The 24,680-nt window shown below is 39.0% G+C and overlaps 1 long non-coding RNA gene across 6 annotated transcripts in view; it reads left to right on the top strand.

Annotated features, from left to right (window-relative positions):
• LOC109488575 overlaps window positions 1–24,680 on the top strand; it is a 63,300-nt gene that overhangs the window by 1,974 nt on the left and 36,646 nt on the right. For all 6 annotated transcript variants that reach the window (XR_004624877.1, XR_004624874.1, XR_004624872.1 and 3 more), the window contains exon 2: window positions 10,627–10,681. This is a non-coding gene — a long non-coding RNA (uncharacterized LOC109488575). The remainder of the gene's footprint in view (window positions 1–10,626; window positions 10,682–24,680) is intronic.

The following is a 24,680-nucleotide window of genomic DNA, read 5'->3' as shown; positions in this document are numbered from 1 at the left end:
GAATTCCCTGACACCTGAATCAGGCTGCCACAAAAGCATCTCCAGCCCAATCAGAATGGGAAGGTCAGTGAACTTAGCAACTAGAGTGTAGTGACAGTGGTACCTCACGGCAGGGGTGGGGTTATGAACGAGGTCACTCCCTTAGGTCCCTTTCAGGCCTGGGCTTCCACGATGCTGTGCCCGGTGAGTGGCAGTATTTGCTTCATAAACACTATTTTATTTGACAGTGCCAACTGCATGTGGGCAGTTTAAAAGTACTCTTTGTTTCTGATGATGAGCTTTAAACCCAGAGCATTTTGGGTAAATTGCCAGGATAGGCCCTGCAGGAGAAGGTTGCAGTTGCCACTTCACTTTGTATTTCCAGGCCCTTGGGTATTGCACCCCAACAGGGAGTGAGATATTACCAGTTCTGTCATAGACATTGTAATTAAATCCAAGTTCTGGCAAAGGGCAGTGCGTAATTATGAAGTATTATTATGGTTTTTATCATTATTAGGCACCCAGCTGCCCAGCCCAGGAAACCACAGTAGTAAAACACTGAGAAGCCAAGCTCCTCTCCCAGCTGGCAAGAATCAAGACCAGGTGTATTGGCACATAGTCTTGCAGCTCCACTCATCAAGATGAGACCTTCTGTTCCCTCTTTTTGGCAAGATAAAAATTTAAATGAATGGAAAGAGGAAATGTGAAGAAGGACCTTTGCCACCACCTCTGAATCAAATTCCTTTCTTCCCATCTCACCAGAATGGTCTCATCTATGATTTATTGTGTAAATCTTTTTCAACTTTATCTTTGACCTGCCAGCTTCCTAAACATCATTCCCCAAGGTCTACTGAGGATGTATTAGGGTGGGATATAGAGAGCAGAAAACTTTTACTGTCAAGAAATTTATGATATGGACTAACTAATTCAGAAAGTATAGTCAGACTTGACAAGACATCTGCCTTTTATTGAGCACCTACTCAACACCATACTCAGCACTTTCACATATGCTATCTGACTTAATTCCTACCACCTCACAAAGTGGATTTTATTATCCTCATTTTCTTCAAGGTCTCAAGACTTGGTAGATAACAGAACTGAGATTCCAACAAAAACATACAGATTTGGTGGTTGTATGCTCATGGTGGATGTGTCCACACTGGCAGATGAATGTAGGTGTCAGACTTCACCTCTTTCTACTGAATTAAAAATGGGTATTTTGTACAAAGTAGATTTTAAGCTGAGCACTGAAAGGACAATTCAGAAGTGATGCTGAGAGAATGGTGCCAAATGAGGAAGCCAAATTGGCTATAAGCCTAAAATCAATCAATAAGGACAGATTTCTTGTTCAGCAATGTCATATTATATTCTTCAAGTATCTTTATTGTCTCAGCTACTCCAATGCGGAAGTCACCCCAGGTGGTACAGGGTGGGCTGATGATGGAGGAGGGTGATTTAGGGAGGGAATATGGTTTTGAATGGAGAACTCCCAAATGGCCCGTAAACTGGCACATCTAGCACTGGTTTCTGGAACAGCCAAAATCATGGCAGCTTTCCCTGCTGCCAGTCACTTGTTTTTAACTGATATGTGTAGAACAATTTTACATTCTCTTCTATTTTTCTAAAACAATTGATTAACAATTTTTTAAAAATATTTTATTTATTTATTTGAGAGAGAGAGAGCACGAGGTGGGGACAGAGGCAAGAAGGAGAGGGAGAAGCAGACAAAGCAGACTCCCCACTTCGTAGGGAGCCCGATGCTGGGTTCAGTCACAGGACCCTAAGATCATGACCTGAGCCGAAGGCAGATGCTTAACTGACTGAGCCACCCAGGCGCCTCTGATGAACAATTTTAAAGACAATTTGTTTAGAACTTACTACGTTGTACAAGGCAGTTCACTTTTATTTTTAGTGTTTTTTTAAGGGATTTAAGATTGAACAAAATGCAGTCATTTTAAGTGTACAGTCTGATCTGTTTTGAGACATGTATGCCCTTGTAACCACTAACATAATTGTGAAATAGAAATTTCCATCACCCCGAAAAAGTTCCTTTGTGCCCTTTTGCATAGGAATTTTAATACAATTTTTACTTAATGACTCCAAAATTTATCTCCAGTCAACCTTGCTTTCAGAGTCTGGGCCCATATTTTCAGCTACCTGCTTGACATACCCACCTGGGTGCTGCAAACAGGCACCTCAAACCAAGCATGACTGAAAGGTGAAGCAGACGGTGCTTTATCTTTGCTACAAGAAAACCCCTGCCTCCAATTCCCTTCTGAAATCATGTTTCTGTATTCTTCAGTTTGGTTGGGATAATCATCATCTACCAAGTCATATAAGCTAGAAATTTTTTAAAATAATCTTTACTTCTCCCTCTCTTACACCTCCCCAGAAGTGAGTCTTACTCACACAAACATTTTTAAATCAGCCCTTTGCATTTCCAGTATCCTCATTCAGACACTTACCTTGCTTGCACGATCACAAAAAAAAAAAAGCAAAACAAAGCCAAAAAAAATCTCCTGTTTCTTCATGCTCCAATTCATCCACCAATCTGCCACTTTAATTTTCTTTTGAAAACCCAGATCTGACTCTTTCAATCCTTTGCTTTTAAGACTGCTTAAAAATGGCACTGAAAATCTTTCATGGTATGGCCCAACCTCCCCATCTGGACTCCTCTGCTCCCTGCCATGGAGAGCAGGCTATCCATTTTCATCCCTCTGTGCTTTTCATCGGGTATCGATCTGAAATGTGCCTCCTACTCCACCTGAAAACTCTTCCTGCCCTTTCACAGCCCCACTTGTAAGACTTTTCTTCATGAAGCCTTCCCAGCCCTCTCCAGATACACAGTCTCTCTCTGCTATGCTCTGCTCTCTCTGCCCATACCATGTTGCCATACATTTATCACGCTGAATAGACATAGTGGTGAAATGGAACAGGAGAGCTGAGTCAGAAGATCTAACTTAAAAATCTCATTCATCGCTTGCTGTGTTAGCCAAAGCAAATGACATAACTTCTCTGAGCCTCAGTTATTTAATCTATGAGATGGTACTAACAATAGCTATAATAATACCCTACCTCATAGGACTCTTGTGGTGATCAAACAAGTAATTATAAATGTGAACACAGTTCGCAGTATACGGATATTAGATGTTATAATTACAAAGCTGTATCTTCTGATAGATTTTGAGCTTATCGAGTGCAAAACCAACATCTGGCCATCCACCGGACACAGTGCCTGGGCCTACTCCTTGCCTAGATTGGTTTATGACAGAAGTTATCATTTTTGATAGGATCATCTTCTCTCAATTAACTCTCTTAATACTATTTTCTATTATGTTTCTTCAAAAGCCAATCATGACATCCTCACTTCTTTTTATAATTGCTTATTGCCTTTTCAATTAAATAGTTACATTAAAATGTCTCTAAGGAAATACTATATATAAGGAAATAAATACTCTATCCATGATTAATTTTAAGCACCTTCATTTATTTGACAAAACCTTTTAGAGCCATTATGTGCCCAGCCCTGTTCTAAGCCCTGGCCATACAGTGGCAAACAAGAAACTTCACAGAACTTACGTTATTGTGGGGACAGTAAGCACAAAGCAGCAAGTAAAAATGTTCATCTATACAGTTAAAGGTGCTACAAATAGAGCAACATGGAGGGCGGGGCGGATGTAACTGGAGTGGTCAGGGAAAGCCTCTTAGCGCTGTAGAGCATCAGTGATGACACAAGGAGGCAAGCACACAAGAAGGCAGGGTAGCCTTGTAGGCGGAAGGAAGATCACAGACAGAGACCCCAAGACAGGAGCAGACCGAGTGGCTACAAAGAACTGAAAGGTGGTCTGTGTGTAGTGGAGGAAGTGAAGGGCAGTGGTATTAGGCTAAGTCAAAGAAGCAGACAGGGGCAGATCTCGTAGGGCTTGGAAGGTCAGGTAAAAAGTTCAATGTTTATTCTAATTGTTTTTTTTTTTTAAAGATTTTATTTATTCATTTGACAGAGATAGAAACAGCCAGCGAGAGAGGGAACACAAGCAGGGGGAGTGGGAGAGGAAGAAGCAGGCTCATAGCAGAGGAGTCTGATGTGGGGCTCGAACCCACAACGCCGGGATCACGCCCTGAGCCGAAGGCAGACGCCCAACCGCTGTGCCACCCAGGCGCCCCATAATGTTTATTCTAATTGTAATAGGAAACCACTGAAGGGTTTTAAGCAGGAGTGTGATATAATTTGTTTTGGGTTCTTTTTTTTTTTTTTTTTTAAGATTTTATTTGTGAAAGAGAGAGAGAGAGAGGGAGAAAGCACCCAAGCAGAGGGAGTAGCGGGCAGAGGGAGAAGCAGGTACCCTGCCTAGCAAGGAGCCCCATGTGGGACTCAGTCTCAGGACCCTGGGATCATGACCTGAGCTGAAAGCAGACACTTGACTGAGCCACCCAGGTGTCCCCGATTTGGTTTTTAAAAGATCATTCTAACTGCATATGGAGAATATATTCTGGGGGCAGTAGGAGAGCGGATTAGAAGGTAAGACTGGTTGTTTTGGGCAAGACCAGAGATGTTGGTGGTCTGAATTAGGGTGGTGCCAAGGATGGTAAAGAGTAGTAGGTTTGGAATATGTTTGGCAGTAGGACTAACAGGGACTGACTGATAGATTTAATGACAGTGAGGGAAAGACATTAAAGAGGGCTCAGGATTATGGTCTAAGCCATTAGGTGGATAAAAGTTCAGTTTACTGAGTTCACACGGTACCTGTGAAGGCTTTGTGCTAGGCTCTGAGAATACAAAGGTCATTGAATAAGACTGAGTCTTTGAGTCCTTGGCCTCAAAAGCTCACTGTCAAGTGGGCAGGACTGCCTCCTACCCTGGTGACTTCTGTAGGAGGTTTTTGTTTTTTGGGTGTTTTAAAATTAATTAATTAATTAATTTAGAGAGTGAGGGGGGATGGTGGGAAGGGAGAGGGAGAGGGAAAATCTCAAGCAGACCCCACGCTGAGCACACAGTCCAATGTGGGGTTCCATCTCAGGACCCTGAGATCATGACCTGAGCAGAAATCAAGAGTTGGACACTTAACCAACTGAGCCAGCCAGGCGCCCCTGCTGTAGGAGGTTTTAAGCACAATTACAGAGCTACGTATAGGTTATGAGAGCATCAAGAAGGATTCCCTAGCCCAGTCTAGCCAAACAAACCAGGAGTCCTGCCTTCTTAGGAAGATAACTAGGAGACTTTCTCAACACCTGTGAAATGGGTGCAGTAATCCACACTCTAGTTTAACTTAACTCTTTATAAATAAAGTATAATAGCTGCCAGCAGTATCTTCCAGGGTCTCTGATTTGTTACTTCTTTTGAGAGGAGAGGAAAGGGGCACCTGGGTAGCTCAGTCGGATAAGTGTCTGCCTTCGGCTCAGGTCATTATCCCAGGGTCCTGGGATCGATTCCCACATCCCTTTCTCTCTGCCACCACTCCCCTTGCTTGTGTGCTCTTTCTCTGTCAAATAAATAAAATCTTTCAAAAAAATAAGAGAAGAGGAAAGAAAGCTATGGAGAAAGAGTCAGGATGGACACAGAGGCAAGGTGCTCAGCTAATACAAATGGAAGTCAGTAAGGTCTGGGCTTCTGCTGCAGCCCTCTGCTCAAAACCTACCAACAGTATGCCCTTGGTTGAGGATGGATTCAGGGTGTTTTGTTTTGATTCACTTTAATTGCAGCTGCAACTTTTATGAAATTGCCATATGACTCCTCCTTCTTTCAAGCTTTTTTTCTTTTTGATATTTATTTAATAACTTCTGTTTGATCAGCTGATATATTCACATTTCAAAAATCCAAATAAGAAAGAATATAATAAAAAGTCTTATCTTTTCCTGCTCCTTCACCCAGTTCTCTAACCCACCCACCCGGATAGGTAGAGATAATTATACTGATTTTTTCTATGTATCCTTCTAGTGTTTCTTCACACAGATACGAGCAGTTCTTATATTTCTTCTCTTCCCGGTTCTTACACAAGAGGTGGCCTACTTTATCCCCTGATCTGGATCTTGTTTTTCCCTCTAACAATGTATCTTGGAGATCTTTCCTATCAGTACTAGGAGAGCCTCCTTATTGTTTTAAACAAGTGCATAGCATTACACTGCAGGATCTGCCATAGTTCATTTAACTATTCCTCTATTGATGAATCCTTGGGCTGTGTCCAGTCTTTGCTACTTATTACAAACAATCCTATAGTGTATAACCCAACACATATGTCTGCAGGTATAGCCTTAGGATAAATCCTCGGGAGTCTTACAAATACTTTAATAAAATCTTCTAAAAGAATGTTCTGAGATAGTGTGACTAGGTTTCCAAATTAGAACCTCGGCTTTCCAGGCATTAACTTTCACATTGCATCAAGAGTAGTTCTTCATTTTTCAGCCTGTCAATTATGCCTTTATATTTTTTCCAATAAGGAATTTAAAAAATATTTAATCTGCCTCTCCTGCAACCAACCATAGTTGGCATGCTGTTTTAAAAAAGAAGAAAAAATAGACTAAAATGCAGTGGAAGCATGTTCCAGTTAGTGAATTGCAAACTCTAGAAAATACTCGGTTTTTCTTCACTCAACATATACAAGCATCTCTAGAGTGAAGTCTCAGATAGGGATGATGGGTTAGAAGGTGAGGACTGTAGGGTGTACCCTGACCCAGCCAGCTCTTAGTACTACCCCAGCCTCAGGGCCAAATACTCCTTGGCCATTTTCATTAGCATCTCTTTTCATTTCTCTCAGTAATTCTTCATTTTCCCATAGTTGTTTCTGGAAAGCAGGTTTATAGTTTTGGTGAAACAGGTAGGCTTTGGTAAATGTGCTTTATAACTCGGCCATGTAAAGTAAGTATGCTATTTTTATACTACCCCCCTCCAAAGACCTTTTCTTTTTTATTAGATTCCAGGTATATGAGACCAGGATGGAAAAATTCTAGGGTATTTAATTTACATGAGATTGTTGGGAGAACATTTACAGATGCAGAAATATGCACAAGTGATGCGGCAGTGAGAGCTGCCATTTAAAAAACACACATCTGTATCTATATCTATATTTATATCTATCTATATCTGAAGGAGCTAGCCCAGCCATGTTACTATCATTATCAGAAAATAAAATTATCTTTCCACATAGTACTTCTCTTTAGTTTGGCTCCATGTAGGAGAGGTGTTTTGTTTTGTTTTATTTTGGTTTTTTATAATCATAGCATGAGAGAAAGTGTTAAAAATAAACCATGAAGTTGACAAGGTACAACAAATAGCCATTCAGAAAGCTTTTCTTAGCTCTAAAGCTCTCTTCCTCGGGAACGACAAAAACTGCAAATTGTAGAACTGTCTAATCTCTGTAAAGAGTGTCTAGTCCCAGCTCTAGTTGAAATTATCTTACATTTTTTTATTAATTTTTTAAAATTAAAAAAATTATTTATTTATTTGACAGAAAGAGGGAGAACACAAGCAGAGGGGGCAGCAGGTAGAGTGAGAGGGAGAAGGAGCCCAATGCAGGGCTCAATCCCAGGACCCCAAGATCATGACCAGAGCCAAAGGCAGACGCTTAACCGATTGAGCCACCCAGGCACCCCTAGCCTACATTTTTTTAATTGTCTCACATAAAGATTCTATAGTCTTTCTTTGGCCATTACTTTTTTTTTTTCCCCCTAAGCTGGTAAGACTTGGATTCTCTCTTTAGGATATAGCCAGAATTATTCCTCCCTCCCCTTCCTTCCCCACCTTCCCCTCCTTCCCCTCCCTCTCCTCCCTCTCTTCCCTTTCTCCCTTCCCCTCCTCCTTCTTCACACATTTATTCTTCCATAAGAGAGTTAGAACAATTGTCAATTTTTAAAAACTTCTCTTTGGATTTTGGTTGGCACTGGGCTTTCTAGGTAGACAATTGTATCATCTGTAAGTAATTGTAAATCTTATTCATATTTTTGTTCTTTTTGTATCAGCAGAATTCCTTTTTAAGTGAAAAATAATACTTGCTGAAATTATTTGTTCATCCAATCCCTGAGTATCTGTGGAGAACATCCATTTTGCTGACCACACTCTCATTTCGTTCTGGGAACTATGGTCTTCCCTTACTGTCAGTCCCTGGACTTGGGGAAAAGACTGATGTCTACACCCCCCTGCTTCAGGGGTGAAATGTATGACCTTAGTCTAGGCCATCTAATATATCCTATTCCTCTGGCCACATTAATCCATTCTAGACCTGCTAGAAAGTTGGTTCTGAATTTGAACCTAGAGGCAAGCACTCAATGGAGTGTCTTGCATCCATATTGGGTACATGAAGACAGACGTTGCCTAAGAATGGAGCCAATATTGAAGATGCTGAATTTAGAAATGAAGAGACAGAGATCAAGTCCTAGGTCACCCTGTTTAAGCCCTAGATCAAACTTCACCTGAACCAGATCGTCTAAATAATTCAGTTACATGAACCAATAAATTTACCTTTTTAATTAAGTTAGTTTGGATTACATTTTTCATCTTTGGCATGCAAAGGACTTTTAGTTGATGCAATATCCTCTAACAAAATTAGGCAAATTAAACTCATGTTGTTCCCATGGTTTGACAAATTACATGATTTCCCCAGCTAATTCCCAGACTCCTCTCTTCTTGCACTTGGAGTGACTCTACCATTGCAGCACACCCATCTAAATACCAAGCCAGAGTCCTCCTCCCCTTCCCCCAAGGACTCCTCCAGTTCTGTGCTTAAACCCAGCCCACTGGTGAAGTTAAAGAAGGAAGGGAACAGATGGCAACCTGATTCATGTTGCTCTTTCAGGGAATTAAGCTAATTTATTTTGGGGGTCAGTTCCTGTTCAGTTTCAGCGTGAATGAAAGTTGTTTGAATCCATTTCTGGTTCAGGTCTGTAATCATCTGCAGTAATCCAAAGTTCTTCACAAGGGAAAAATATTTGGTGGGGGGTTTAATGTTTGTTCCAGTTTGAGAAAACTATGTAACATGGAATCAAGTTGCACCTGTCTTATTAGGCCTTCTGTGCTAAAAGAAGTAGCATATGGGCAGGACAGGGAGGCGATTAATAGTATACTTAATACTAAAATAATCCGCCTAGATGGCCTCCATAATAAGCAGTGTTATAAAATCTACTCCTTGGATTTGCTTTTAATATTTCCAGCCCACATCAGAGCACACTTTGAAATATCATATCACATAGTATTGACCAAATTATTAAAATATAGGTTGAAACATTTTTTGAAAACTTTGCCTCCTTTAGAGGAACACATATTTTATAGGTGAAACATTTATGGTCTCTGTTTGAAAATTATTTCTAATTAGTGTGACATTATGTCAGTATATTAAGGTGCTAAAACTTAGCAGTTTCCTGGAAAAATGTATTGAGGATCTAGGCTCAGCATAGGGAATGTTGTCAGTGGTACTGTAATAGCATTGTATGGTGACAGGTGATAGCTACACTTGTGGGGAGCATAGCATAATGTATAGACTTGTTAAATCACTGTGTTGCACCCCTGAAGCTAATGTAACATTGTGTGTCAACTATACTTCAATTTAAAAAAATCTAGGCTCAGAATATTCACAGGACCATTTTTACATTGCTTCAGGTCATCTAATGCATATATTCTGATAGGAAGCATTTTTTGTTTCATTGCTTCCATTATAAATACATATATATTTATAGGTAATAAATATAAATTAATAAGTAAAATTTCAAGACACAAAATGCTCAGCTTGTTCCAAACTATTTTTTGTTAGTGGGTTGTATGCAAACAAAAAGAATGACAGATGCCATCCATATACTTTACGAAAACACCGCTTGCTTATGCATGTTTAAGGAGGACGTTGGATTTGACAAGGTGCAAAGAGATGTCTTACAGATGGTATACATGAGGCCCATCAGGATAGGTCTTCCCAAACTAATGGAGCTGTAAAAGCAGTTGTCATGTGCATGTCTGTCACACCCGTTCTACAGAGAAATTCCCACTTGTAAATATGGTCTTCAAAATCAGAGCCCAAGGCTGGCTGAGCTTAGCTTAGTTTTCCATTAGTTTGACAGAGACTATGACCACCAAAATGGATTTCATACCTTTTTATGACTCTTCTAAGACTTTTACATTTTCCCTGGCATTGTGTTATTTAAAGTTAAAGATTAACATTCTCCTACTTGGTCCTTGAAGAAATAACCATAATTTATCTTATAACATTAAATTCATTGGCAATGTGCTTTGGAGGGAATAAATTTGTGTTCTGCAAAAGGGCTTGGATATACAGAATTTCAATGCCTCAAATGATGTAATTTTCTATAATATTTAGCCTGCCATTTTTAGTTTGGTGTTTGTATAATAGGAGATTTCGAAGAAAAAGCTAAAGAGAGGCTAATTTGCTTGGTAGTGCTTCTGTTCTTTTGTTCTTTTAGAATCTAAAATTAACCAACATCTGCAGTGTCAACAAGGACTCCATATGGCATTCAAGTTTGTACTTTTCCTAAATAATGCATTTGAGGCAATATAATCTGAGAGGAGTTCTGAGGTGATAATGAGTAGAATGCCTCATATTGTATAGCACTTCATAGTTGCAAAATGATTTAACAACTAGGACCTTGTTTGATCCTCACTACAGTGTTAAGAGGTAAGAGGTTCAGGTATTTCTTATTCTTGTTGAACAGATGAGAAGATGGAGGCCTAAAGTATTGAAGAGAAATGGCCATTGTCACAAACCTGGTGAGTAGCAGCATGAGAAGGAAACCCAAGCCATCTGGTATCTAATTGCCCTTTCTACCATATTACTAGGATCAAGTTGTTGACAACCCATTGTTAAAACAGCATGTTTTCAAAATAATAGATCCCACAACAACTCTGTAGGAAAAAATTTAAAAAATTACTAGAAACTAACAAACGTGCATTTGGTTTTCTAGAGTTTAATGGATTTCATTTGTTCAGTTAAGTCAACAGATGATTTCCACAGAAGTTTCTCTGTTTAACTCTTGTGATTTCCTATTTTACGTACAAAAAAAAAAAAGAATTCCCACTAAAATGCTTTTTCTCCTTGTGAAATCATACCTCATAAATCTTTATTTGTCATATCTAGAAAATCTAAAAACTGTTCCTATAAGAGATGTTACAACTGAGAGTGTTTTCTTCACAGTGATACATTATCATTTAAGTCTACCTGAGTTTTGAAGCATTTCTTTTCAATTCCAACTTCTGTGAATTTCTGCAGCACAGCAATCATTTAGGATTTCTGGGACAAGAAAAAAAGTAGGTTGACGTTAAAGAATGTATTAGAAACACAGCTTGTGACTGAGATACAGGCATAAATTTAGAAGGAACCCATTTTTGAAAGCATAAATAATGTTATTACCAATCTATACTTTATAGAAATTTCTAGCTATGTAATATTACCATTTCTACTTTAAAATGCAGAGAAATTCAATTGCTTCCATTTCTTGAAAGTTTGAGGCTTAAAAATTATGAATGCTGGCATTCTTGAAGAGGAACACTGTGAGTTTGTAATATTGAAAAGGTACTGGCGTTCTCTTACATTGACAGGCAGATATATTTCCAACAAGTGGAGACACAGGATTCTACTGGCATAAGGAGCAGCCAGCAAGAATTTTAATCAGGATTTGGCTCAGTCTATGCTACTTCTGACTTCACGAAAGTGCATCTTCAGGAAGCACCTTCTACCAAGTGGAAAGCTGGCAAGATGCAGCATTAGAGGTTGCTGACACCAAAGCAACCAGAGCTCGCTTAAAACTTAAAATGTTGTTTCCCCATTAGTTGCTTGGATATGTCTCAAAGAACTACACACAGAAAAGCAAGATTTAAACTTGATATTAGTCAAAACATTCTTGTGACTCTAATCTCCTACCAACTCGATGTCCAGGATTAGTGGAAATACACCAAACATTCTTGAAAAGGTCATCTAACCTAAGTAGAAGAATGTTATCTTTCCATGCATGAGCATACTTGGACATGCGAGCCATGACAAAGAGATACAGGGAGAAAAGGACAAGAGGAACACTATGGAATGTACTTTGCTGGAAACAAGTAATGGGGAGGAATTAGGGGGAGTTGGGGAATTTGGGTAGGAAAGCCTTAGAGAAGGGAGGGTTAAGTCATTGGAGTTGGTAATAACTCCATCTGGCTAGCTGTGGGAATCTGGAGGGAGGGGCCCAAGGGTGCTAGAAGACTGTACTCATGATGGTGGCATTCAGAGTTAATCTGACAATGGAGAGACAGCAGTGCAGAGGCTTGGAGAAGGCCACAGTGTGAGGAAGGGAGGTGCCCAAGGGACCATGAGAACCCCAGCTGCAGTTCTTTTTGCTTGTTCAATCAGATCCAGTTTTCTTCCCCCTTCCCATCTCCACACCTCTGCCCACCCCTGGTCACCCCATCCCTGCTGCAGGAAAAGTCTGTGTTGACTGGCCCAAGTTTGTTTCACTGAGTCCTCCTTCACCCAGTGAATGATTTGTGGAGCCTGGGGCTGGTAATCATTACTTAGCAGTGACTTCAGCATGAATCAATCAGAACTGGAATGATCTAACTTTGTTCCCACTCAAGCCCACTCACAACCACAACCTTTTTGTGCTACATCGAAGTAACATGGTCCCTTGGCTATCTTGCTGCTGATTAATGGACTGTTGGAAGGGTCAGTACAACTCCCACAATAGTCTAGTGCTTTTCTGCCAGATTGGCTTTAAAAAAAAAAAAGGCAGCCGTTCATGTCAAACCACGTTAGCCAATACCTGTATTGTCTGTCTGAATTATAAAGCACAACAGTACATCTCGTTCTCTGCAGCTAATTCTTAGAAGAAAGAATATGAGAAAGTATTAGACCATGCTTGTATCATCCAAGATAGTTGGACAGTCCTGAACACTCCTGCACTGCCCATTGAAACATGTCCTTTGCACACTGATACAGTCATGATTACTCTCAAAATTAGATGCAATACCACTGTCTCGTCCCCTCCTTGCCTAGATGCAGCTGAACAGTGACTCTCAGAGGAGGTGGGAGGACATGGCCTTGCCAGCTGATGCTGAGGACCCAAGACTTAATTACATAAAAATAACTCGTTAACCAGCCCCTCCCAAATCACCCACTGCACGTAAATCATCTCCACAGGAGAAATCGGGTTCCCCAAGGTCACCCTAAGAGTGTCTGTGGACTTTGACTTCCTCCCTCCACAGACACCCTTAGAATGGCCTTTTGAGGCCTTTGTGCTCCCGGGAAGCTGATTTCTCCTGTGTGAAAATATCAAGAGCCAGGAAAAATGGAACACTACATGATTTATCCCCGAATCCCTCATCCTGCTGGATGTGCCCCAGGGTGGAGTTATTCTTACTGTCACAAATAATTCAGCCCTGAGTGGATCAACATGTTTAAAAGAAGTTTCCAAATATGTCTAAAACTCTAGGTGCAGAAACACAAGTGCCAATTAACAAGGGCAATTTCGAATAGAAGAGAGGTTGGAAATTAGAAAAATAAAGAGGCACGGGATATAGCAGAAGAAGCCAGCTCTGGCGGTAACTGGTCCTACGCCCTCAGTCATTATGCCCATGTGTCAGTTTCCTCAACTCCAAAATAGACACTAAGATGAAAGGAATTTGGTGAGAGAAACTTTTGAGAAACGTCGATTTATGTTCTCTCTCTGTATTTTTCCCTTTCCCTCTCCCATTATGTCTGGCTTACGTGTCTTTACTTGAGGAGAGACTTGGGGGTTGGACTTCCAAGCTTTCGTTCCAGATAAACCCACGAGGAGAGGAGAGTTTGAGGTAACTTGTATTTTCCAGACTAAAGAGATCTGTTCTCCCAGAAGCAGTAAGGATGTCATTCTGCTTCTTGGCAGCACCCTTGCTATGTTTGACTTGGGAAGGTGCATCTTTGCTGAGAGCATTTCTAGAAATGCACTTTGGGACTTACTCATGTGGAGTAATGACGGCAAGGGCCTCCAGAGGTCCTGGTGCCTCTTGAGATGCTTGGTCTCTGCCAGAGCCCTCAGCAAGTGTGTAACAGATACTTCACACTTACCGAGGTGGATTTCCTGTCCACCCTACAGCACAGGGGCTCCAAGTTTAAATAGAATTACATACTCTAAAGACTTTAAGGAATCATCAGTGGTAAGATGGCCATTAGTTTAATTTGTGTCTCTTTATCATTTATTAAAACGAAGCCTAAACAAGTCTTACACACCGTAGGAAATCCACTTTCTTGGGGCTGAATTCCCTGAGGGTTTACTTTTGCCAGCCCTCCTTTTCCTTGCCTTTCCTGCACCTGCCCTTGCTGGCCTCCGTGTTTTCTCATTTAGGATGTTTGACTGAGAAAGGCTGGTGGCACCTTGAAAAACATCATGTGCCTTCTCCCAAATCCCTGCATATTTTCTTTAAAGTCGGAAAGGAGTGTCTTTCATCCCTAAGTATACATATCTGTTGTCTGTGTTGCCCTGAGAAGCAACTCCAAGTAATACCTCATAGCTAGAGGACCAAGTCTTTGGTCAGCTTCTCTGGGGGACATGTGCCTTCTTGAAGTTGTTAATAAAACAAACAAAACAAGTAAAAATTTAAAGATCTTTTATGCAGTTGTCTTTGTTGTTACTGCTGCTGTTGGGTTAAGAGTACGTTTATTGCTTCAGGGCTGTGCCATATTTAGAAAGGGGCAAAATATCAGTGCAAGTGAAAACCTTCCAGGAAAGGCTGCCAGCTTTTGGGATCTCTGAAAGCACTTATTGGACATAATCTCATGTGTGTTTGTCTTGGTAGCAGATGTAAATTGCCATGTTCTTCTAAGGCCATTTTTCTGCTATGGCTTGCTTTTCTCTTTAAATAGTTTTGGAGGAAAAGTAATGTATTTTCTGTTTGTTTTGTGGTGGTGGTGGTGGTGGTGGTGATGATGATGATTTGTAGTTCAGAGAGTCTATATTCTTGATTCAGTCAAAATAGTCTTTGAGTCACTTCATATTTCACTCCAAATAGTCTTTCTCAGAACTTGGAAAACAAAGTAAACTGGTACCCCAAATGTTCCCTTCCCTTTTATCTTTATAAATCCTCTGATACAACCAAAGAATCACCATTCTGGGGGCTGAGGGAGGAAGCCTCCCTCTAATTTAAAGCCTCCTAAATCCAGATTACCTATGCCATTCTAAGAACTAAGTATTTTGAAAATTCAAGAAACAATAATGCAAACATTCTTCTCCCAATAGAAACTACTAAAAGTAGTCAGATGGTCTATCTCTTACAGTTGAATTTTTCCTCTCATCTTAATTGAATGAGAAATAAAAGGAAGTCATGCGCAAGCTTTCAGAACAATGACTATAATATAAGAAATGTAGTTCCAGCCAAAACAGAAAAGAAAAGGATGTTGAAATATGGGAGCAAAATGAGGTCTTACTTAAGTAGATTCTTATGTTTCAACCAAAAGCTGGAAGATTAACAAGCTCTAAAGAAGGGTAGAGGAATGCAGACAGTGGGGAAAAGCAGAGAAGTGCAGAAAATAATTAATAAATGTATAAAGGAATAAATCGGAGTCTGGGATGATTCTTAACTAAAATACTTGCAAATTGCAGTTTTCAAATAAAATATGATATTGAAAAAATTCATTTCCAGAAAAGGTGACAAAATCAATGTGTAAAAAAAAGCCTATTTTGAGCTAAGAGCCTTCAGAGACAAGGTCAGCTCACCGGAGAAGAGTTGAAACAAAGCAAAGCAGCACAGAGGAGTGCATTTACTAAAAACTATCATGGCTTTCCTCTGTCCACCCTGTGTGACAGATAGTGTTCTCAAAGGCAAATGTCTTAGCTTTATGTGGTCTACTTCCAAAGGGAGATGGGGTTTAGTCAACTGTATTAGTTACTTATTGCTGTGTAACAAATATCTCAAAACTTAGAGCTCAGAACGACAATTGTTATCTCGCAGTTTCTTTCTGTCAGGAATCCAGGAGTAGCTTAGCTGGGTTCTCCTGCTAAGGGCCTCTGTCTCTTACAAGACTGCAATCAAGGTCTCTGCCAGAGGGGCTGAGGATCCATCTCCCAGCTCACTCAGCGCTGTTAGTCGAAGACATCAGTTCCTCACTGTGTGTTGGCCAGAGACTCTCAGTTTAGTGCCTTGTGCTACGTGACCCTCTCTACGGCTCCCAATGCAGCTGGCTTCTCTCACAGCCAGTGTGCGAGAGAACGCCAAGAGAATGTGCAAGGAAGATGGTAGCCAGTCTTTTGTAATCTAGTCTCAGAACTGACTTTTGGAGTATCTTATTTATTAGAATCAAGTCACTAAGCCCAGCTCACACTCAAGGGGAGAGGAATACCAGGAAGCAGTATCATTGGGAGCCATCTTAAGAGCTGTCAACCACTTCAACTTATTTTATTCTTCCCTTAATTTTATAGCATGGAAATAAGAGGCTGTCATTTTATAGTATGGAAATAAGACCAAAAATACATTCTTTGGAGAAAAGTGTGCTAGAAATCTATATGTCCATGGTCTCTTTTATTCATCGGTAAGTGGCTTTATTTGTTTATATCATCTATATGGCAATGAGTAGCCCAGATCATCTTAGCCAATAGGCAAACTATTTGAATAAGTGAAGGAAATATTCATTTACATTGGGATGTAAGCTCTATGAAGGCAGGGATTTTATCTGTCTTGTTCTCTATTGTATCTCCAGCGCATATCATAGGGCTTACCATATAGTTTTCAACAAATAGTTGCTGAATGAACAGCTTCAACTATATTTACTGCGGATCTGTTTTGATATGTCAGGCACTTGACTTTACTTCTTTAGAAACTGAGCATCAGAAATACTTGCATTTGTACTCAAGAGTAGAAAGAAGAGATATTTATCACTTTGGATTGCCAAAAGCAGCCCCAGTCAGTGACCATCTTTGTTCACAATTCAGAGAGTCTACTGAAAGAAAGGCCCACTCCATTTTCTCATAAAGGGAGAATGTGGCATTTTCTCCATTAACACATCTTACTTGTGACCTATCACTCATTATTTGAGATGACTATAAAGGACCAATATTAAAAAAACTTAAACTAGGTTTTAAAAAAATCATGAAAATAAAATATGCACATACTTTAAAAATATATAAAAGCATATAAAATGACAAATTCTTACCCTTTGATTCCATCCCTAGCCCCACCTCAACTTCAAAGGTAAGGAGTTTAACTATTACTTAAATGTTATTACAAGTATTTTCAACACATATACACTGTGTGTACGTGTGTGCATATAAATATGAGATCATCATGATCATTCTACACCTTGCCTTTTTTTCACTTAGTGATATGTCTGGGAGCCTATATAGACCTATCTTAATTTTTCTTGGCTGCATAATATTCCACTGTAGAGATGTGCCATAATTTATTCAATGAGTCCCTACCTAATAGATACTCATTTCCACCACCACCCAAACTTTTTACCTACTAGAATCAGCGCTACAATGAACACATCTATACATATATCTTTGCATATTTTGGTGAGTTTATCTTAAAGACAAACTCCTAACAGTGGAATTGCTAGGCCAAAGGATATATGCATTTAAAATATTTTTAAAAGATATTAGAGATTTTTAAAAAGCCTCTTTTTATTATAAAAGAAAACACAAATACAGAAAACCAAACCAGTTACAGAGCTTAATGGATTGTTATAAGACAAGTACCCTTTTAACCATCACCCAGGTCAAGAAACAGACTGTCACCCAGTCAGGAGCCCTCCAAGTGGTCTGTGATCACAACTGCCTTTTTCTCTGAAACTAATCTTAGTACTGACTTCTATAGAAATCACTTTCTTCTTCTTTTTTTTTAATGGCTTTACCACCAAGTGGCATCCATAAACATGATACTTTAGTTTTGCCTACTTAAAAAAAAAAAAACCCTTATCTGTCTTTTATACCTCTTTAAATTTACAATTTTCCCCTCCAAACTTTTCTTTTCCATACAGTTTCTCTATTGAACAAAGCATTTGACCAGTGGAGTTTCCTACAGTCTGAATGTTGCCAACTATGTGCTCTTGATGGAGTTTAGCATGTTCCCCTGTCCTCCAATTTCCTGCAAACTGATGGCTAGATTTGGAGGCCTGATGAGACTCAGGTTTGATTCCTTTGGCAAGATGACGAGTGGTACATCAGGAGCTATATAATGGCTAGTTGTCTCTCTTTGTGACTTTAGCAGTTACTGATGTTCAGTGCTTAGATCCATTCATTTATTGTGGGCTACAGAATATTCTAATTATGTTATTTTTCCCTTATTAGTTGGAGTATTTATGGAAGACACTTCCTCTCTTCTATTATTTGCTTAAACCTAGTGGTACAATTCAAATAGGAAAAGCAAAGTAAATGCTTAGTTCTTTCCCTTTACTTACCAGTTTCCAAGATTGTGAATGTTCTCTACCATTACCCTACAAAGGTGACTTGTTATTTTAGTTATCATGAATTCATGTATTCATACATATATTCAGCTCATCTTATGGGTTTCAAGTCATTGCAATCATTATCTTTACTGCAGCTCAATTTTTTCCGTCTTTGGCCAGTGAGAGCCTCTTCCATTGGTACCGGAATCCTTTTGACATGGCCCTAGTTGTCTTTGATAGCTTCCTTGCTGTCTGATATAAGATGCTCTAGCCTCATTCTGTATGTTTATTGCTCCAGATTTGGAATCTGCAATTTCTCCAACAAGCCCTGGTTTTTGGTTTTTGGTTTTTGGTTTTTTTTAAAGCAGGAAATGGTTTTTCAAAAGCACAGTCTAGGCACAAATTGTGTTCATCATTACTGTGTTGGTTCCAGTTTCTAAGATTTTTCAGTGGACAGAGCTAGGAAATAGCTGTATGGTTTTTAGTTGTTGTTGTTTAAGATTTATTTATTTCAGAGTTGGGGGAGGGGCAGAGGGAGAGAGAATCTCAAGCAGACTCCCTGCTCAGTGCAGAGCCCAACGTGGGGCTTGATCCCACAATCCTGAGATCATGGCCTGAGCTGAAATTAAGAGTCAAGACACTCAACCTACTGAGCCACCTAGGCACCCAAATAGCTGTATGTTTTTAAAGATAAAATACTTCATGAGCTCATTTAGATACTTCCAATTTGAATTTAGTACCATAGGTTTTTATGAATATAAGAGGCTCAGAACAATAGTACTAGTACTACCAACACCAATATGATTGCTAAAAGTTACATTAAAAAAAAATGCCAGTTTTTTATTTATTTATTTATTTATTTATTTATTTATTTATTTATTTATTTATTTTAAGTAAGCTCTACTCCCAACGTGGGGCTTAAACTCAGGACCCTGAGATCAAGAGCTGCTCCACTGGCTGAGCCAGCCAGGAGTCCCCAAAGTTACATTTTTTCATTCGCTCTTTGCTTTTGCCTCTATTGTATATCTACATTGTCAGAGTATATAGTCATTGTATACAATTCTCACTCCCCTTTACCCCTCACTTAATACTGATTCTTCAAGTAGCTATGTATTTAACACTCACTACTACTCTTGGTATTGATGCATCTCCAGTCAGTCTGGGGCTTGTTTTCTAGTATATACAGAAGAAGTGTTCACAGGAGCAAGATCTCCTGGGTTCTTACATTGCCATAACACTTTGTGTCCTTTGTACCTGAAAGTCAGTTTTTCTAGATATAAAATCATCAGCTCACATTTAATTATGAATCTTAAATACATTACTCCATTTTCTTTGGACATAGTATTGTTGGAACATCTGATTTTAACCTAATTTTTTTCCCTTGTAAGTCATTGTCTTTGAAAAACTGTATGTCCAAAGAGCTTTTTCTCTTTAAAATTCAGTAACTTTATTAGAATATGTCTTGGTTCATCATTCTGAATCAATTTGCTCATGTACACTGTATACCTTTTCTATATGTAGGTCTACATTTTTTTTTCTTTTTCATTTCAGGAAAGTTTCTTGAATATTTCAAAAGAAATATTTGTTCTTTGGGTCTCTTCTGCAGAGATTCCCATTATTGTATGTTGGGTCTTCATTGCCTACTGTCAATATTGGTCACTTTCTCTTGAACCTTTTTGTTTCTTTCTTCATTTCATACGGATTTTAAAGATTTTCCCCTCACTTTTACCTTAAACTCATTTTAAGGTAATATTTGTTATATTTATTTGCTATTGTGTTCCTTGTAATTTCATTTTTACTTCTTTTTTTTTAATTTCAAGTTTTTATTTAAATTCTAGTTAGTTAACATATAGTGTAATATTAGTTTCCAGGATAGAATTTAGTGATTCATCACGTACATATAACACCCAGTGCTCATCATAAAGTGCCCTCCTTAATGCCCATCACCCATCTAGCTGATCCCCTACCCACTTCCCCTCTAGCAACTCTCAGTTTGTTCTCTGTAGTTAAGAGTCGCTTATGGTTTGCCTCCCTCTTTTTTTTTCCTTTCACCTATGTTCATCTGTTTTATTTCCTAAATTCCACATGTAAGTGACATCATATGGTATTTGTGTTTTTCTGACCTTTTTTGCTAAGCATTATATATTCTAGCTCCATCTATGTCTTTGCAAATGGCCAGATTTCATTGTTTTTGATGGCTGAGAAATATTCCATTGTATATATATATATATATACCAGTTCTTTATCCACTCATCAGTCAATGAACATTTGGTTTCTTCCCATAATTCAGCAATTGTTGATAATGCTGTTGTAAACATTGGGGTACATGTGCCCCTTCCAATCAGTATTTTTTGGATAAATACCTAGTAGTGCAATTGCTGGGTTGTAAGGTAGTTCTATTTTTAACTTTCTGAGGAACCTCCATACTGTTTCCCAGAGTGGCTGCACCAGTTTGCATTCCCACCAACAGTGTAAGAGGGTTCCCCTTTCTCTGCATCCTCACCAGCTTTTCTTGTTTCTTGTGTTGTTAATTTTAGCCATTCCGACAGGTGTGAGGTGGTATCTTCATTGTAGTTTTGATTTGTATTTCCCTGATGATGAGTGATGTTGAACATCTTTTTATGTATGTTAGTCATCTATATGTCTTCTTTGGAAAAATGCCTATTCATGTCTTCTGCCCATTTCTTAACTGGATTATTTGGTTTTTTGGGTGTTGAGTTTCCTAAATTCTTTATTGATTTTGGATACTACCCCTTTATCAGATATGTCATTTGCAAATGTCTTCTCCCATTCCATAGATTGCCTTTTCATTTTGTTGATTGTTTCCTTCACTGTGCTTTTTATCTTGATTAAGTCCCAATAGTTCATTTTTGCTTTTGTTTCCTTTGCCTCCAGAGATGTGTCTAGTAAGAAGTTTCTATGGCCAATGTCAAAGAGGTTGCTGCCTGTGTTCTCCTCTAGGATTTTGATGGTTTCCTGTCTTACATTTAGGTCTTTCATCCATTTTGAATTTATTTTTGTGTATGGTGTAAGAAAGTGGTCCAGTTTCATTCTTCTGCATGTTGCTGTCCAGTTTTCTCAACAGCGTTTGTTGAAGAGACTGTCTTTTTTCCATTGGATATGCTTTCCTGTTTTGTCAAAGATTAGTTGACCATATAGTTGTGGGTCCGTCTCTGGATTTTCTCTTCTGTTCCATTGATCTATGTGTCTGTTTTTGTGCCAGTACCATCCCATCTTGATGACTATGGCTTTGTAATAATACTTGAAGTCTGAAATTATGATGCCTCCAGATTTGCTTTTCTTTTTCAAGATTGCTTTGGCTATTCGGTGTCTCTTGTGGTTCCACACCGATTTTAGGATTGTTTGTTCTAGTTCTGTGAAAAGTACTGGTGTTTTTTTGATAGGGGTTGAATTAAATGTGTGGATTGCTTTGGGTAGTATAGATATTTTAACAATATTTGTTCTTCCATGAGCATGGAATGTTTTTCCATTACTTTGTGTCCTCTTCAGTTTCTTTCATAAGTGTTTTATAGTTTTCAGAGTATAGATCTTTTACCTCTTTGGCTAAGTTTATTCCTAGGTATCTTATGGCTTTTGGTGCAATTGTAAACGGGATAGAGGATTGATCTCATTTTTACTTCTGAAATAAATTTTTCTTTTATTTCTAATTCTCTTCTGAGTTCTGTTTCCTCACTTTTGATTTTTTTCCTAATTTTGATTTATGTTATCCCTTCCTATATAACTTTCCCAATGTCTTTAACTTCATTTTGAAATGGTAGGTTACTGTTTGGATCCTGTTTAAGGACTTGCCTTTCTGAAGTGATTTTATTGTCTGTAGGAATATCATTTTGCCCCTTCACTTATTTTTTCTAATAATGTTTTTATGAAATTTGAACCTCATCCTTTTCTGTTGTTCATTTCTATGTAAAATTAGATTTCCTGAACTTTTAGAAAGAGGCATGGTTTTGTTAAAGGCATGACTGAGAAGTTAGGAAAACTGACTTTATGGAGGTCCTTCTGGTTTTTGTGAAGTGTTCAAAAAGAAGGTGGCTGGCTGTGTTCTTCTCCCCATTTTTATCTGAAATTTCTCTTCCTTTGTCTCTCTTGTCCTAATCCAGCTCAATTTTGGTTCTGCTCCCACAAGTTCCTCCTCAGTACGGGCCCTCTTGGAAAGATGCCCTGGCTGGTCAGTCTAAAGAGTTCATAGGGTTGACACAACTTCAACCCCTTCAGTCCTTCTTACTGCGAGCTCCATGCAGTCACCCACTATGAAGCACACAATTCTAGATTTAGCAGTTTTTATCAGATTGACCTACCGTGTTTTCCAGTGAATACCTGTTGGTTATTCTTGAGCTTCCCTGCTCTCAGAGCTTCTGGATACACAGTGCCTTCCCTTTGCTTCTTCTTACATAGGTGCTGATAATTTGCAGGTCTTGTGGCTATCCCCTTCTGCTTATGTTTTGAAATTCATGGGGATACTTTGTCACCTAGCTTTCCTATGAATATTTTCAAAGGGTTTTGTTTTTGCTGTCTAGTTATTCTGTTTTTGTGAGGGGACCTGGGGACATTCAAAGTTATGCTGCTACCTGTTTCATCTTCCCCAAATTCTCACCCCACTCTAAAATTTGGTAGATATTACCAAATTACTTGAAGGATGATGTACGTTCTGTGAACATTTGCTTTAAATTAATAAGCTTCCAGGGCTCCCAGGTGGCTCAGTTGGTTAAGCATCTGCCTTCGGCCCAGGTCATGATCCTAGGGTCCTGGGATCGAGCCCCACATCAGGCTCCCTGCTCAGTGGGGAGTCTGCTACTCCCCCTCCTTCTGCTTCTCTCCTAGCTTGTGCTTTCTCTCTCTCTCAAATAAATAATTAAATAATAAAATCTTTTAAAAAATTAATAAGCTTCCTATTTCTAAGCAGCAAAAAAGAAAACAATGAACATGAACTTTCTGGGAGGCTATACATCCTAAGCATTTTCATTCTGAACCATACGTCTGCAAATAGGTATCAAAGAGCTTTGTAAATAAGAGCTGGAGGGATCTTAAATTTTGTAAAGTTACAGAACCTGTATGGACTGCTCTGAGTTGATCAGTGCCCCTGGAGGACGTACTGCCTTTCAGAGGCCCAGTCAGGAGGAGGGTTCATATGCCATAGCATCCTTGGAGTGGAAAATGAAGATCTTTGCAGGGTCAAGCTGAATATAAATATGTTGGAGGAATTCATTTGGGCTTCTCTCAAGCCACAGGTCACATGTCTGTGTTTTTTCAGGTCTCTTCAAAAATTAAGTCAGCTGGGAAGGACAGTTGGTTTTTATTATATTCTTCTATTCCAGCAGTCTTCTCATTAACAACAGGCAGCTTCTGACAGGGACTTTTAGTTATGTTCTAAAAAAACTAGCTTTTTTGGACCTCATATTTAATTTATGTCTATACTGTAAAAATGAGCCCAAGGCCTCTAAAATTAGCAACTGGCATGGTACTGTCTAGTCAGCTAGTGCAGATATTTAAGGTAGAAAAAGAAAACATTCTGCATTTGACTTATCTTTCCAGACTGATGTGTGGATGAGTTCCTAGCCATTGACTAATTCCATATTTTAGAATATTAGACTTGGCAATCTTCTTCCTTGTGCTTGAGTCAACATTTGTGCCTGTGAATTTTGTGTTCACTCCCAATTCAGTGAAATATGAGACCACCTGCTTAGTGGCCTGATCATGTAAGGGCAAAGATCCCACCTATATCTCCATGCAGCCCACTGGCATTGAACCTATCACTAGAAAACTCAAGATGAAAACCCAGTAGAGGCTTTCTCTGGTGATTTTCAAGGCCAGTTATGGTTCTCTAAACTAGACAGAAAGTATTTAGAGTTGACAAGAGTTCAATGAAAGATTGAAGAAACCCTGGAGCACCTGTACTACTGATTTTCATCTGCTTTTTTATTAAAGCTTTTCCTGAGTGCATGGGTACAATGCTGCCTTTTTTGAAGATCCACTAAAGAAACACTTAAAAACATTAGTTTCTAGAACTAATTAGTTTTTTTAAATGTATGCTGCTGTCATATTTGTATTCATTCTACAGAATACTAGACCACAGGCTATCTAGATGGTCCCAAAGAGAATATTACCTCCTAAAAACTTGAAACCCATACAGTATATCCATTTCTCATCAGTCCACCGCATGATTTCCATTCATCCATCAAAAACATTCACAGCATTAACTAAACTTCCACCAGACCACTGCATTAAGTAGTATAACCTGCAAGATAGATAGTGCAATATTTCTCATGTAGTTATTAGAGTAAAGCCTCATCAATTATTTATCATACATTTCCTACACACAAGGCACCATGCTAAATCATATCCAACATTGTAGAGTCTAGT

The sequence above is a fragment of the Ailuropoda melanoleuca genome, chromosome 4, assembly GCF_002007445.2.
Source record: "Ailuropoda melanoleuca isolate Jingjing chromosome 4, ASM200744v2, whole genome shotgun sequence".
Classification (NCBI taxonomy): Eukaryota; Metazoa; Chordata; class Mammalia; order Carnivora; family Ursidae; genus Ailuropoda; species Ailuropoda melanoleuca.
The sequence above is the reverse complement of the archived record's forward strand: the minus strand, read 5'-3'. Positions and strand labels throughout refer to the sequence as shown.